The 13,617-nt window shown below is 44.0% G+C and overlaps 2 protein-coding genes across 4 annotated transcripts in view; one reads left to right on the top strand and one right to left on the bottom strand.

The window, feature by feature from the left end:
* The window catches only part of LOC126556704 (negative elongation factor D-like), a 173,106-nt gene that overhangs the window by 45,855 nt on the left and 113,634 nt on the right, over window positions 1-13,617 (top strand). The gene's annotated exons all lie outside the window — the stretch shown is intronic.
* LOC126558897 (V-type proton ATPase subunit d) overlaps window positions 12,911-13,617 on the bottom strand; it is a 401,974-nt gene continuing 401,267 nt past the window's right edge. For all 3 annotated transcript variants that reach the window (XM_050214992.1, XM_050214999.1, XM_050214984.1), the window contains exon 5: window positions 12,911-12,921. The gene's annotated coding sequence lies outside the window, so the exon portion shown is untranslated. The remainder of the gene's footprint in view (window positions 12,922-13,617) is intronic.

Below are 13,617 nucleotides of genomic sequence, written 5' to 3'. Positions count from 1 at the left end.
GAAAGAGAGAGAGAGAGAGAGAGAGAGAGAAAGAGAGGGGGGGGGAGGGAATTACTTCATATTCATCTAGACTGGATTTCTTCTATGATTTTACCCCGAAAAAAAAACCTCGAGAAGTCTTAGTCTGGCAATGCTAGACTTCCAGCGACTTGATGAACCCGTAGCTGAGAAGTCATTCCTGTGCACAAAGGAATGTTTCAGATAGGATTTTGATGTCTGTCTTAATTTATTTGAAAAGAAAAAACGGAGCTCGATTAATTTGATCCTTACTACTAATTTAGAACGAAATCCAGGATACGGAAGTCACGAAATCCTGGAGCAAACTTTACAGCATCCCAGCTGTATGATTTTCTCGCCAGTGTAACTTTTTTCTCGATCCATTTTTGTAAGAGAGGTCACTGTTAGTCTATAGTTTACGAAAAAAAAACACTTATAGTATGTAAGCAACACCCATATTATCGTGTTAGGGTCTATATGAGGGCAATACGAGAGGGCACAATCGAAAAGGGTAGTATTCCGGAAGTTCCAATGGTGGTTACTTAGCAGAAATGGTTGGAAACTGCATGGTTTAGGCTGTAAGAATGATGCACATTTTAGCAGGTTTTATTTTTAAAATTTCTTCAATGAAATTCTGATTTAAGCCTCGAACATATCCTACTGCAGCAAAGCAAGTAAGGTTCTACTTAACATGAGCCTATCTCTAAGGCTATCGTCTGTTTTTGAATTTTCAAAATTTGGTTTCGTGAGGATAGAGAGACTCTGGCAGCAGGACTCTCATAGTAAGGAGAGCTAGGCTACACACATCACGTATCCTTGTGCGAAGTGTGCTGGGAACAGTGTTGGTATCGACGAAGGTAAGCGAAGCGATAACTTTATATTCATTATGAATTAAAAAACTTCAAAACTAAATTGTCAAAAACCAACTCTGAAGGAGTAATTGCCACCATCGCGTGGAAATGAAAACCGAAATTAACTGCCCACTTGGGAGCAGCTCACAAAACAGTCGTTTTTCGTTTATTAAACAATGACCTTCTCTGTCGCCGAGCTGTTCCTACGCTATCCTTCAGATGTTCCAATCCAAAGCTTCCTTTAGCGGTGATGTGATTAGTCTGAACAATGTAGTTCTTTGTTTGAGTGACTTAAAACTATTTCTACGATTGCGTTGAGTCCTAAATTTTCGGTTCCACATGTCTAGCCTGTATTTCGTTATGGCTCATATGTCTTCCAGTTTTAATTGCCATCCCAAACTCATCTCAGTTGTGTTCTCGGTATGTTTCGATTCCCCGTAGTACAGCCTCCTCAGTTACCTTCAGCAAAACGCAACAGTCTAGCACAACGTGCAGCGGCCACCTTCTCATCCAGTGATGTACAGTTTATGAGGGTTGCGCGTAACTTGAGCCTGAAGTGCACTGTTTCTTCATTTCAACTACACGCATGATATGATGTCACTAAGGCGTAGCCTTCCTTCTTCCGTCTCCACGCATTCAGCCATGCGCTACGCGCCAATTGCTTGTTCTGTTCTTGTTGAAGTAGAGGATGGTATGGGCTCACAGCTGATTCGCCTCTAACCGACGAACAAATTCGATACATTTTTTCAACGTTTTGCCAGAAAAGATTTGGAATGTTACCCAGCAAACTAATGTAACAAAAATTATTTTAAAAAAAAGCTCTAACTCTTCCTCATAAAATCATACAATCCATTCTATAACTATATTTGAATCTAGCCATCTCGCACATTTAGTTACAGGGTATTCTACAGTTTTTTTTTTTGCGATTTTGGATATATTTAGTTTGAAGGCGGTTTTGTGAATATTTTTGTTTCCCGTCAGACATATTTTTGACCATTTGTCTAATATTTTTCAGAGTTTGTGAGATGACAATAGTGCCAGTCTTTACACGGCAGGAATGGTATCGGCAAAGTCTAGTAAAAGATGGCCGATGTGACTTTTATTAGGTCGTTAAGAAATTCTTTCTAAAAACCGGTTGTTTTAAAAATATTTTAGAAAAAGGAAAACCTAATCTCGGCCGTTTATAGTTTTCCATATAAAATTTCTTTTAATTTGTTATTTTTATTTGCATTATGTGAATTGATTTTAGTAGCATTTTTTTTTTTGTAAATTATGTTTTATGCCAATCAGCACAATTAGTAAGCAAAAACAAAAGCAGTTCCGCAACATTCGTGACGGTTTGTTTATTTATATTATTTTATTGTTGTTAAAACACCTGCATCCGCATTCGTAAAATCCACAGTTCGATAATGAACAAGCTGTTCCATTCATCCGGGTTCATTTACGCTTTTCACACACGCGCGTACGCTAGCACACACACGCACGCAATGTCGTTTCGCCCTCTCTCTCACACTCGCTTGCTCTCGTACTAATCAAAGTACGCGAGCGATCTAATGGGTGGGCAAATAAATAATACGGCATTTGATAGTGTTGAGCGGCGGGCGTAAAAAGGTGTTCATTGAAAAAAACACCGCAAAAAGCGGTTCATTTCCCTCCGATCTCTCGGTCCGTGAGGACGTGCGTGTTTCTCTGTCCGCGTTCTCTGGTCGCGTTTTACACAGTTGTTTTTGTTTGAATGAAGGAAAGAACAGTCAACATTAATAGAAAAAAGCAATTCTAAATAGAAACAACAATAAAAAAAAACACTCGCAAATAGTGACACCGCTGCGGCGTGAACGCAACGCACACTGGTCTTTTGCAGGGTTTTATAAGCACGGTAAGCCGACATTGTTTGTATGATAACCAGTGGTAGGAATAAATTTTTTTTTATGTGCTTAACAGTTAATTTAAGGATAGGGTAAAAGCAAGCAAACAGCAGCCGGCAAAATGTTTTTTTTTCTCTCAACTCTGTGTGTATGTGTGTGTGAGTGTGTAAATGTTTGTTCATCGGTGTGGAAATTTTCGTTCTTTTCTGCGTTGTCATCACACTAACGTTACACCGCGTACGTGTGTAAATCGTGAATCTGTGGGATTTTGGGGATGTTATATACATGTGTGTGTGTGTGTTTGTGTTTGTGTTTGTGTGCGTGTGTCTTAAATACATACATACCGATAGGTATTTCTTGTGCAACCACCGGTTTTGTTTTCCACGTGCTTTGGAACTGTGATCGAAAAATTAAGTGCTGCTGCTGTGTGTAAAGTAAATGAGGAAAATTAATTTTATGCCTGCCAAAAAAAAAAAATGGTGTGCACGCACACACATACACACGTCTACCCTGTAAGGTACCACGTTCTAGGGTCTCGCATACGCGGCGAACTGAATCAATACGCACGATCAATGTGTGTAACTCAATCTCCTCGAATAGGTGCTGCGCAACGAGGTGCATGTCTCTGTGTGTGTGTATGTGTGTTTGTGTGCGTATTCATTGAGACACAAGGGACATAAACAAGAGGGACAATTTGTGCCTACAGAGCCATCGGCCAAAACCGACTGAAGAATGGTCCATCCCCCCTCCCCAAAGGTGGGCATATTATTTGCAACGTTGTGCAACAGACGGCGAATAAAACATCGTAAATCGATCGATTTTCTATGCATGTCTCTCTGGTTTTGCTGGTGTGTGTGTGTGTGTTGGAATTTTTTTTTTCAACATCATCAGGATTGTTCCAAACTCCCCGGATACCACCACCTCTATCAACTGATTGTCTTAACCAGGAACCCCTTACCTGCTCCTTCTTCCCACCCACAGCCTCCTCCTCAGTCCCCCCCCCCCCGTGCCCTCACCTCGTCATCAGCCGTCTTAATTGTTGACTCACACCGTGGAGGTCGTCATCCACGACCCACACGCGGTTTGGTGTGTTCATTCGCGTGCCGCTACGATGAACGTTCGGCAAGGCATATGGCAGTAATAGCAACACACTCACACACCATCACTTTACCTCACAACCACGCCACCGTGCCAGGAAAATGCCGTCACTTGCTCTGATTTCTCTGGGCCACCATCCACAGTGTCGTCCGTCTACAGAGAATGCCCGAGATCGACCATTTTTCCATGATAAAAGTTTTTCTTCTCCCGAAACCGAAGGCAATTCATTTTCATCTCGGTTGCATTTAGCGAAATCTTCGAAGGAACGAGGTAGAAAATGCTCACAAAAACCAGGTGGCCCTTTCGTTGTGTTCGTATTATGCTCTCATTGGCCGTGTACCGTAGGTGCAGGGCTCTCAAGTTTATCGAACTGTGCACGTATTTGTGCGTGTGTGAGTGCTTTTTCGGTACAATTAAGGCACCAAGGAAGAAGGAAAACCAAGTTCGATTTTTTGGTAAATTAAAGCAACACTTAATTTTGTTAGTTTTTTTTTTTTTTTTTTTTTTGGTAAAAATTCAACGAGTTCAGTAACCTCCTGCGCATACTGTGCCTATCTCTGTGTTGCGGCAGTCGCGTAAATGAACATGCATTAAACTGATTGGCGTTTGTGTTTGTCCCTTCGAAATGTGCCAATCACTGCCCGAAACCGGATATCCCCTTAGAGTCCTTAGAATGTGTGTTAGATTTTCCGGCTCGTCTCGTGTTGTGTGTCCCATAAATGGTTAGTAGCCGCTAACACACACAATATGCACACCAAAATCAACACACAAACACGTACGCATAATCATCACACAGCATCATCAGGCCTGCGCCTTCCCTATCACGGGTTGGGTTCGTTTTCCTATAGGAAATGTTGCATTAGCTAAGGGTGTTTTCTAATGTTGCGATTGCGACCCAGAAAGCCAAATTTAGCGAGCAGCCAATACCCCAAAAAATTATTTAGTTTTTCGGAAATCTGTAATACAAATTTATTTTTTAGTTAGGCCGGTGGCACAGCCTGAATCGATCGAATTTTTTTCGCATGGTTTTCCGAACAATTTGTGATTGTTTGTTGCCTTTTTCCGATAAAATCGGAAGGCTTTGATATCCGTCAAATTCCATATAAATTTTTAACAGGACAGGACTCCAACCTGAGCGCCCCCTCCCAAGTCCTCCTAAGAAATCCTCCTTAGAAAAGAATCTAAAACACCAGCAAACGTCAATACGATGCATGCCTAAGCACATCCCACTGATGCTGACTGTTGTGATATGTGTTCTTCGAGAGCACATGTCTGTAAAATACGTCTCACCGTAGTAGAGGGCCGCCTCCGGTAATGCGAGACCACGCGAGATGATGTCGGCGCCGCGCGGCTCTCGTGCGAACTCGTCATGGCCGCTGAACCAAACTGCCTAAAGTCTGGTCTGGTGCGTCGCGTTGCGGCCACAAGAAATCCACGTTTGACTGCACGCACGTCCACGGAACCGTACTTAGAGCCTCCGTGGTGGTGGTAATCATGGCAGCAGTGACCGCAGCGTCATCACACGTTCAATATGACGGCATGTACACAAACACACGCGCACCCTTCGAAGAACAAGCCCGAGAACCACCCCGGGAAGCAAGGGGCAGCAACTTCATCAGCTGCTGCTTGTTCTTCAATGTTTTTTTTTTTCGGGCAAGCCTTTTTCGGTCGGTCCCCCGGTTACGTTTGTGTGTGATATCCAGTCACCTGTACGCCGTGTCTCGAATATGCAGGTGTGCTACGGTGTGTACTCTGCCCATCCGACGAAACCTTATGCTTTATGCTCTTGTTTCGTTTGAGTCTTGCGTTGCGTTTGCTTGCAAGTAGTTGGCAGAATGCCGGAGTCCCACTGTCCCATTCACCTAGCTCCTTAGCTCCGAAATTCGTCGAAACTGGCCACCAGACACTGGTACGTAACGATGGCCTGTACCATACAGAACCCATCTTTCGCCATTAAAATCAAACGTTTGGCAAATAAGTTGTGCAGTCGAAAACTTGGCAAAATAGGAAAGAGTTATACTCTAATGTTGCTGACGCTGTGTGGGATTTGTAGTTCTGCTTTGTACAGGTAGTCTGAATCTTCGGTTTTCTAACGTTTACCTTTTTTCTGCTGGGTACCTTTCGGCATCGGGAGGAAGTTCATCCCTGTGTTTGCCGAACACAGCCCATGGACAGAACCATCCCTAGCTACCGGTATGGGAAATATTTTCAAAACCTTTTATTTCATTTTTTGGTTGTTGTGTTCTAGACGACCAGAAATACCTCTGATGATCTGAGGTTTCAACTGTTTGCGAAATCTGCTGCAGGTACTGCCCTAAACCAAATGGATGGAATATTGGGTGAAAAAGAAAAGAAAAAGCTTCATGATCCGCCACCTTTAAAATAGGGATTGTTTGGATAAAGGGGGAAGTTTTGTGGTTTCAGTGGTAGCAGCGGCTGTGCCACTCTTTCACACGGTAGAGCCGTAACGTCGTATCCGGATCACGGAATCGGACGACATATGGACCGTTTCTCCGTTATCCAGATACGTAGTATCAGCAAATCTAGTACGCCATTCGATGGCCGGCCTCATGACTTTATAGGTCAAGCCAAGAAGAAGGATGCCAGACGTGGAGTTTGAGTCCTTGAGGCCTCTCTCGAGATTGTAGTGACAAAGAAGATTCTAATCGCTCACTGACATTGACTTCTTCTTGACTTAACGACCTACTAGGTCACGCCGGTTATCGAATTGCTTACTAGAATTGCTGATACCACGTAGTAGGACAGTCAGAGTCCTTACTACTAGGGAACGGACCGGATGGGATTTGAACCCCGGTCCTGCCGTGTGAAGACCGCGCCGTTGTCGCCTTACCACCGAGCTAAATGTACTAGCAATAAGTCTAGTGCAAGTAGTGTCAGCATCATCGATCAGAGTCTTTGCTAGAAACGAACAAAATCGTGTAGAGTTGAAGAAAATGTATGCATCTTTTTCCAAAAACTACTCTCGTGGCGCCATTACGTCTACTTGCCGATACCGGTGGAATGGTGCGATAGTATTTGGTTAACTTCTACTGCTTTACCGTGGAGTACTTGGTGAACGGAGGTCTTTGCGTTTCTTTTTTTTTTTTTGCTGGTAAGAAAAAGCATATGACTGAAGAGCCATCGATTTTTCTGCAAGTACTCTGCTTAGGTTGGCAAAATTGACAGCTCACGTTACTTTGCTGTCCAGCGAAATGTTGGTACGTTCTTTAGCGGCACTCGGTGCTGTGTCTTTCTATCTCGCTCTCTATTGAAAGCAGGGCACGTTGACGGACATTTGCTAGATGCAACGTGTTTGCCCTGGCGTTCTTGACAGCCAGCCACGCATATACACGTATATCTGTGCACGTAAGCATTGTGAATTGGGGGGGGGGGGGGGGCTGCTCCAACTGCTCAACTGCCCAAAACCGACCGGCTCGCCATCTCGCTCCCCTATCTTAAATGGGTTGAATTTGTTTACTTTTGTCTTCCTTGCACCTTCGCGAAGAAGATCGGATCAAGTTATTCTGCGTGTTGCGTGTTGCGCGGCTATACATATGTGGCTGTGTGTATGTGTGTGTGTGTGTGTGCGTAGGGTTGGCTAGCGCCGCACAACCCGGCGAAGATGATCCCGAACTGACCGCAGCACATTTCGCACAGTGCAACCACCTCTCGGCGGCGCAACAAACCAAACGCTGATCCGATTCCGATCCGGACCGATTGCGTTGCCCTATCCAGACATCCAAACCCCCATCCGTTTCCTGCGTGCGGACCACACTCCGCCTTGTGTTGCTTCGCTCTGTAGTACGCGCGAAACGTTCTTGTGGTGTGCGCTGCTGCGGTTCGCCAACCTCGATCGGCCAACCGAACCCGAACAGCAACAGAGTCTGTCTGTTGCTATGTGTGTGCTGCCCATTTCGAGAGGGGTTTTTTTTTTCTTTCTGCATGCCACACGGCATTGCGCTACCGCTACCCAACATACAAACACATCGCCCGACAAATGTTGAGGGCGACTTCCTACCTTCAAAACACCTTTCGGTACGGCACGAATTAGCGAAGCAGGCAGTACTCTGTGTGTGTGTAAGAGGGCATACGGGCCATGTGTATCCTGTGTGCGCGAGTTAGGTTTAAAAATACATATAATCTCTGATCGCCTACTTCAACATACACTCTGACTTGATCTTATGCGATCAAGTTCGATCGACATGATCGTGCTCGTGTGTCATCAGCCACCTTTGCAATACAGTGGACAGTTTGACATGCGAGACTTGACACTAGAACTATCGCACCAGTAACATTGGCTGGTCCTTCGTACATTTAAACTACAATAGTTTTTTTTTTTTTGTATGGGTAAACAATTACACCAGTGTTGATGCATGAATTGTGTGAAAAGTAATAATCACATCTAATATGAAGGACCCTTCGCCCGGGTGAGGGGACAACGGTGCCGGTCTTCACACGGCAGGACCGGGATACAAATCCCATCCGGACACCGTTCCCTTGTACTTGTTGAGGACATACTATCCAACTGCGTGGTATTAGCAACTCTAAGTAGTCATCTGATGGCCGACGTGTTTGATCTAGAAGGTCGTTAAGCCAAGAAGAAAATATATTTCCTCATATCATAATAAAATAAGGAACAAAATATTACTTTACACTTTCACAATAAACGATTGCACTTTATGTAGTATTTTACTGCTTTCCAATTCCAATGTTTTCAGTATTAAAAGGGTCAGACCCGGTTTTTTTAACCTCAAACGTCCTTGATGAAATGCTAGAGAAGCTCTTTTGCATTTTATGTCACCGTATTCATCTTTATTGCCATAATTACTAAAGCAGTTATTTTGATTTTGTATGTGAAATGGAACATAGCTTGGCAGGCCTGTTCAAACATTTTGAAAGCAAATTTGATGCCTTAAGCAAGAAAAACATTCTTTTCGAAGCAAACTGTGACTCATTTCGCTGAAAATAAACTGCCGCGCATTTTAATATCTCCCAAAGTTATAGTTGCATTTCACAATAAAATTTTAATGGCATCAGCTTAAGCTGGAGGAATTTTATTGATCACCAATCAAAATCGAATCGGCAGCACCAACAGCTGACATAACAGCGGTGGTAAACATTCAGCGTATTTGTACGGGAGAATCGAGTAGCGTCGAGTTGATTTATCGCTCCAGACAGACTCGAAGTGTAGAATAGGTCGTAGGTAGCAGGTTTTTGTGTTTTTAAAGACCCGGTAACATAAAAAAAATGTTCACCTCAAAGGTTGCTCAAAAGGCAGCTCTGAAGAAAATGTTGATATTCTGACATTTCATCCTACTGCAATTTCTGAGCGATTTTGTCTAGACGTCAAGACCTAACAGTTTGTTGACCGACACATGGGACAAAACAAAATTAATTAATTAACTAATTTTGATCAACAACTGCAGCGTGTAAGTTATTTTCTGTCACACAGTGGGGTGTAACGTAAATCCAGAACCTCCGGAAAATACTCCGCTCAGATGTAAGCTATTTGAATATACAAGACAGAATCGGTAATTATTTGTGATAACGCTCACTAAGCTACGATAATCTGGCAGGTTCGCTGTATTTCGTTCATTGGTTTTGTAGCATATTATGTAATGTTAGCGAAAGTAATATAGTTACCACCGTATCCGACAGATGACGCGTTTCAGGCGCCCCTTTATAGTATCTAGATTTTGCATTCGGGGGTCTCTTGATGTGAAGCAAACGTCCAGCACACTGACGTCATTGGGCCTTCGAAGCTGGTGTGCGGTTGTGTTGGTTTGGGTTCGATGGGCCCAGTTGTGTTTTCGTGCATATGTTTCGCTCGACACGTCTCCATCATGTGTAGTAAAACGTTTCCAGAGAGCTAACCAACACTTGAAGTCTTGCGTGTTAGAACGAGTGTGTCGTTCTAACGCTTTACTTGTAAGATACATTAGCGGTCGATCCATAACCGAGACCGGTCGATGCTTGACGTACTTCTTATTTGTAAGAAACAAACGTAGAAAATGATTGAAAAAGATACCAAACACAACCTTGGACGTCGTTGCTGATAATATGCTCTGTCAAAGACGTATCAGGGTTTTGTATCGATATCGAAACAAGTTGAAGGTGTGTCAACCAAATTCTGTTACCCTATTGTAGCCTCACAGTGCTACCTGCATCATTTGTAGGGTTTTTATCAAAAACAAGACAAGATCGTGTATCGAATCTCGCCCAGTAATTAAATCCCGTCGGATTTTGGGACTAGAATCCTAAGAAGGATTTGGAAAAGAAGCGAAATCAGCTACGAGTAACATCAATGAATCATAGTGAGGACTTGCCTATCCAACTAAGTGGTATCAATAAGACTAGTAAACCATAAGATGGCCAACCAAGACCAAGATTCCGAAGCCAGGTACGGAAAACATCAAGTAAAGGAAGCCAGGAATACAAGATCACAAGACTTCTCGGAGTTGTAGTGCCAATAAGAAGCTGTAGAAGTTTGAAGCAGCCATTTTGGTGTCATTTGTGACAGTGTCCCGTGGCAGATACACTAGCGGAACCGGTCGTCACCCAGCAGGACTCAGGATCAAATCCCATTCCAACCGAGAACCCAATGTGAGGTTGCATCCAATAAGTCTAGTTAGCAATACGATGAGAGCGGACACGACCAAGTAAGATCGTTCAGTCAAGAACAAGAAGCTTGTGTCATTTGCTACATCATTAGGCCGAATAGTTTCACCATAAAAAAGCATGTTACATTCGAAGTAATGCAAACTCGATGCTGCACAAGGGTGCTCATCAGGCGAGAGAGCACATAACGCATAATTTTAATTGGCCCGTTCCAGCCTTTCTGATTGACTTGCCGGTTGTGTGTCTGTAAGTTGCTGTATAATTGAATGGAAAATTTTCCCGATTTTCCACCACGGCAGTGTGTGCGCGTGTGTGTATGTGGAGGGCCCGAGGAATCTAAAGGCAAAATTGAAACTGTTCTACCGATACCCGATACTCCGAGCCAACCAACGATATACTTCCGCTCTGTGTCTATGTGGGAGCAAAGGGGGGAAAGGAGAGGAGTGTCCATTGTTGCGGAATGCGCAAGGAATTAATTAAAAGTTTTCCTTGCGCAAAAACTTCTGTCCAATGCGAGAAATCCGAAGGTGAAAATTTAGTCGCCGGTAAGGCATGTTTTGCATTTATTGCCTTTCCGGTGCATTTGGATGCCGGTGGGGAGGGGGTGTGGTGCAAAAGTAGTTTTCCAACTTTCTATATTTGTTGCTGTTGTTGTTGTACAGCAGAATGTGGCTGTTTTTTTCCCCGCTATTTATCGGTTAGTGTCGCCCAGTTTGCATTTTCCCAACCGGTAAATATGCTCATTAGAGGAAACTTATCTTTGACAGATGCACAGAAATCTGGATAACAATCATTCGCCTAGCCGATCTGCAGCAGCGCGTTTCCCTTGTTGAAGGTGTTGGGAAAAAAACAGGATAGATTTTTCCTGGGTTGCATGGAAATAGGCGTCCAATTAGCAAAGTTATCGTTTGAGCGAAAGAACGCCGCTGCACAAGTCAATAATCCATTCGAATAAAATGGCATCAACTGAGGCTCGCACCAAACACACAGACCTCATCAGCAGAACTCGCGTTGGGTTCGAACGGAACGAGGAAAGGATTTTTATATGCATTCCGGCAACCTAGGCACGGAAATAGATCCATCCGTCGAAACTGATTTTGAATGTTTAGCATTGGGAAATAGGCTTGGAGCATCCCAACAACCCAATGCGGTCCCGTCACCAAGAGACTCAACCACGGGTCTACGGGTTTTCGCATTAATCAATTAAAAAAGTAGCCACCTTCAGCACCAAGCTTTTGCGGGCCTTGTCAATGTCCATTAGTTGAAGTTGTTTGATGTGCTCCATCTGCACAAAGGGCAGATCCCAGCATACTCATTGCGCATTCCTCGCACCAATGCTAGGTGAAAAATCGGGAGAAAACAGGATCCATTTTCCAGTAGCCAATTACAAGGAGAGCAGTTCGGAGGATCACTCCACTGTCTATTCTGGCTGCCATTAAAAAAAAATGCATTTCACGCTCCCTACACCCCGAAAAGATGGGTTGCACCTGAAAGGTTGCACCGCGTTTGTTGGTGAAATAAAATAAATAAAATCCGTACCGGAGATGAACGCAGAGCAATCCAATCAATTTGTTTTTGCGTTTTGCGTGCAACAAGTAAAACTCCAGAAACTCCCCAGAGGAGGGCTTTCTCCAGCACTTTTTTTGTTGTTTTGTTTCCGATCTTCCCGGGGATTGTGCTTTCTGCACGCTGCTACCGCCTATATTGGTGATGTTTTCTTCTACGGGATGCGTAGAACATTGGTGGGTGTAGCAATATTCTCTTCAAGCCAAGTCTTTGGTGTAGCATTAATCGAAATTGCATCTAGATAACTGCCTCCAAGCAATGCTCTGTACACAGCTGCGACATAAGAGGCTGCACGAGAAAAGACGACGGTGGAGGAGCAACCCGAACAGTAACCCAGTTGGGGTAGCAGGCAACCGTGTTCCAAGGATTCGAATAATGGAGATGTTTTGATCAATTTTCAATAATACAAATACTGCACCCGGAACGAAGGATTCTATATATATATATAGGTTCGAGTACGTTCGTTGGTGCATCCAGGCATTCGTAGCAAAACAGCAAGAAGCTGTGCTATTTATTTTGTGCAAAAGCAGGTCATATTTTGTTCCGAGAAAACAGCCATTCAACAATATCTCGCGAATATACAGCAAACAACTGGCCACACATCACTGGAAGTGGTGTAGTTTGTGGTTCATTATTTTAAAACTTTCCCCGAAAATCCCTCGTCCCCCAATAATGTACGAATATCATATACTAACCTAAAATTGTTTGCTTCGATTTATTTATCATTTTTCAGTGACGTCTCCGCGTGAATTGCTCCTGCTGGTGGAACAGAAACTCGGCCCTTCGACGCGCGACGAGTGTGTGGGAGCGAATTAATACAAAAAATTAAAGCAAAAATAGTGCCAGATCAGGGGCTGACTTTTTCGGCCAGCTAATGTTGCGTCCTGGTAGCGAAGAGTACAGCACAACAACTCGCCACGGGTAGCCTTATTGTAATCGGTAGCTACGACGCATCCGGCACCTGTGCCCGCCTAGCATAGTGCGGTCGGTTGCTACTGGCGAATCTGTGCGTTGCCACTGCTGAGAGTGATGCGTTAGATGGGCTTGCGCAAGCGCGAACCGCGGGGTGCGATAGAGGTGGTATAAAGGGGAAAAGGGGGGGAGTCAGTAAAGGCGCGGATGTACGTCCATTGTTCCGCCGTTGCTATAAAAAGGATGTGCGACCAGCGAAAGCGTGTCCAGTGAAAGTCCAACCACCGGATGGGAGAGTCTGTCGTACCTGGAGTTGTGCTACTCCCAGTGAATGTATTCTAGCATCCTGTTCTTCCCGACGTGACGTGTGTAAAGTGTTCGTACGTGTTTAGATTAGATACATCTGTGTCCATATCCTGATCTGGACCTCTCTTGATTCAGCGGCGTAAGGAATTCTACCCAAGGAACACTACTTCAACTACAATCAAACTGTCGCGTAACTGCAGCATAGTGCAACCCGAACAAAAAATAAACCTCTCGATCAACCAAGATTCCGAAACATCCGTGCAACTTGACGTGTCCAAACGTGTGCATCGATTGTGTGATACCCAATATTTTGACACCTATCAACCTTAATCAAACTACTAACTGTGTATGTGTCTATCTGTCACTGAAACGATGGTTGTCGGCCAGCGTCGAATGTTCGGTGG

The sequence above is a fragment of the Anopheles maculipalpis genome, chromosome X (genome assembly GCF_943734695.1).
Source record: "Anopheles maculipalpis chromosome X, idAnoMacuDA_375_x, whole genome shotgun sequence".
In the NCBI taxonomy this organism is placed as follows: Eukaryota; Metazoa; Arthropoda; class Insecta; order Diptera; family Culicidae; genus Anopheles; species Anopheles maculipalpis.
The sequence above is the reverse complement of the archived record's forward strand: the minus strand, read 5'-3'. Positions and strand labels throughout refer to the sequence as shown.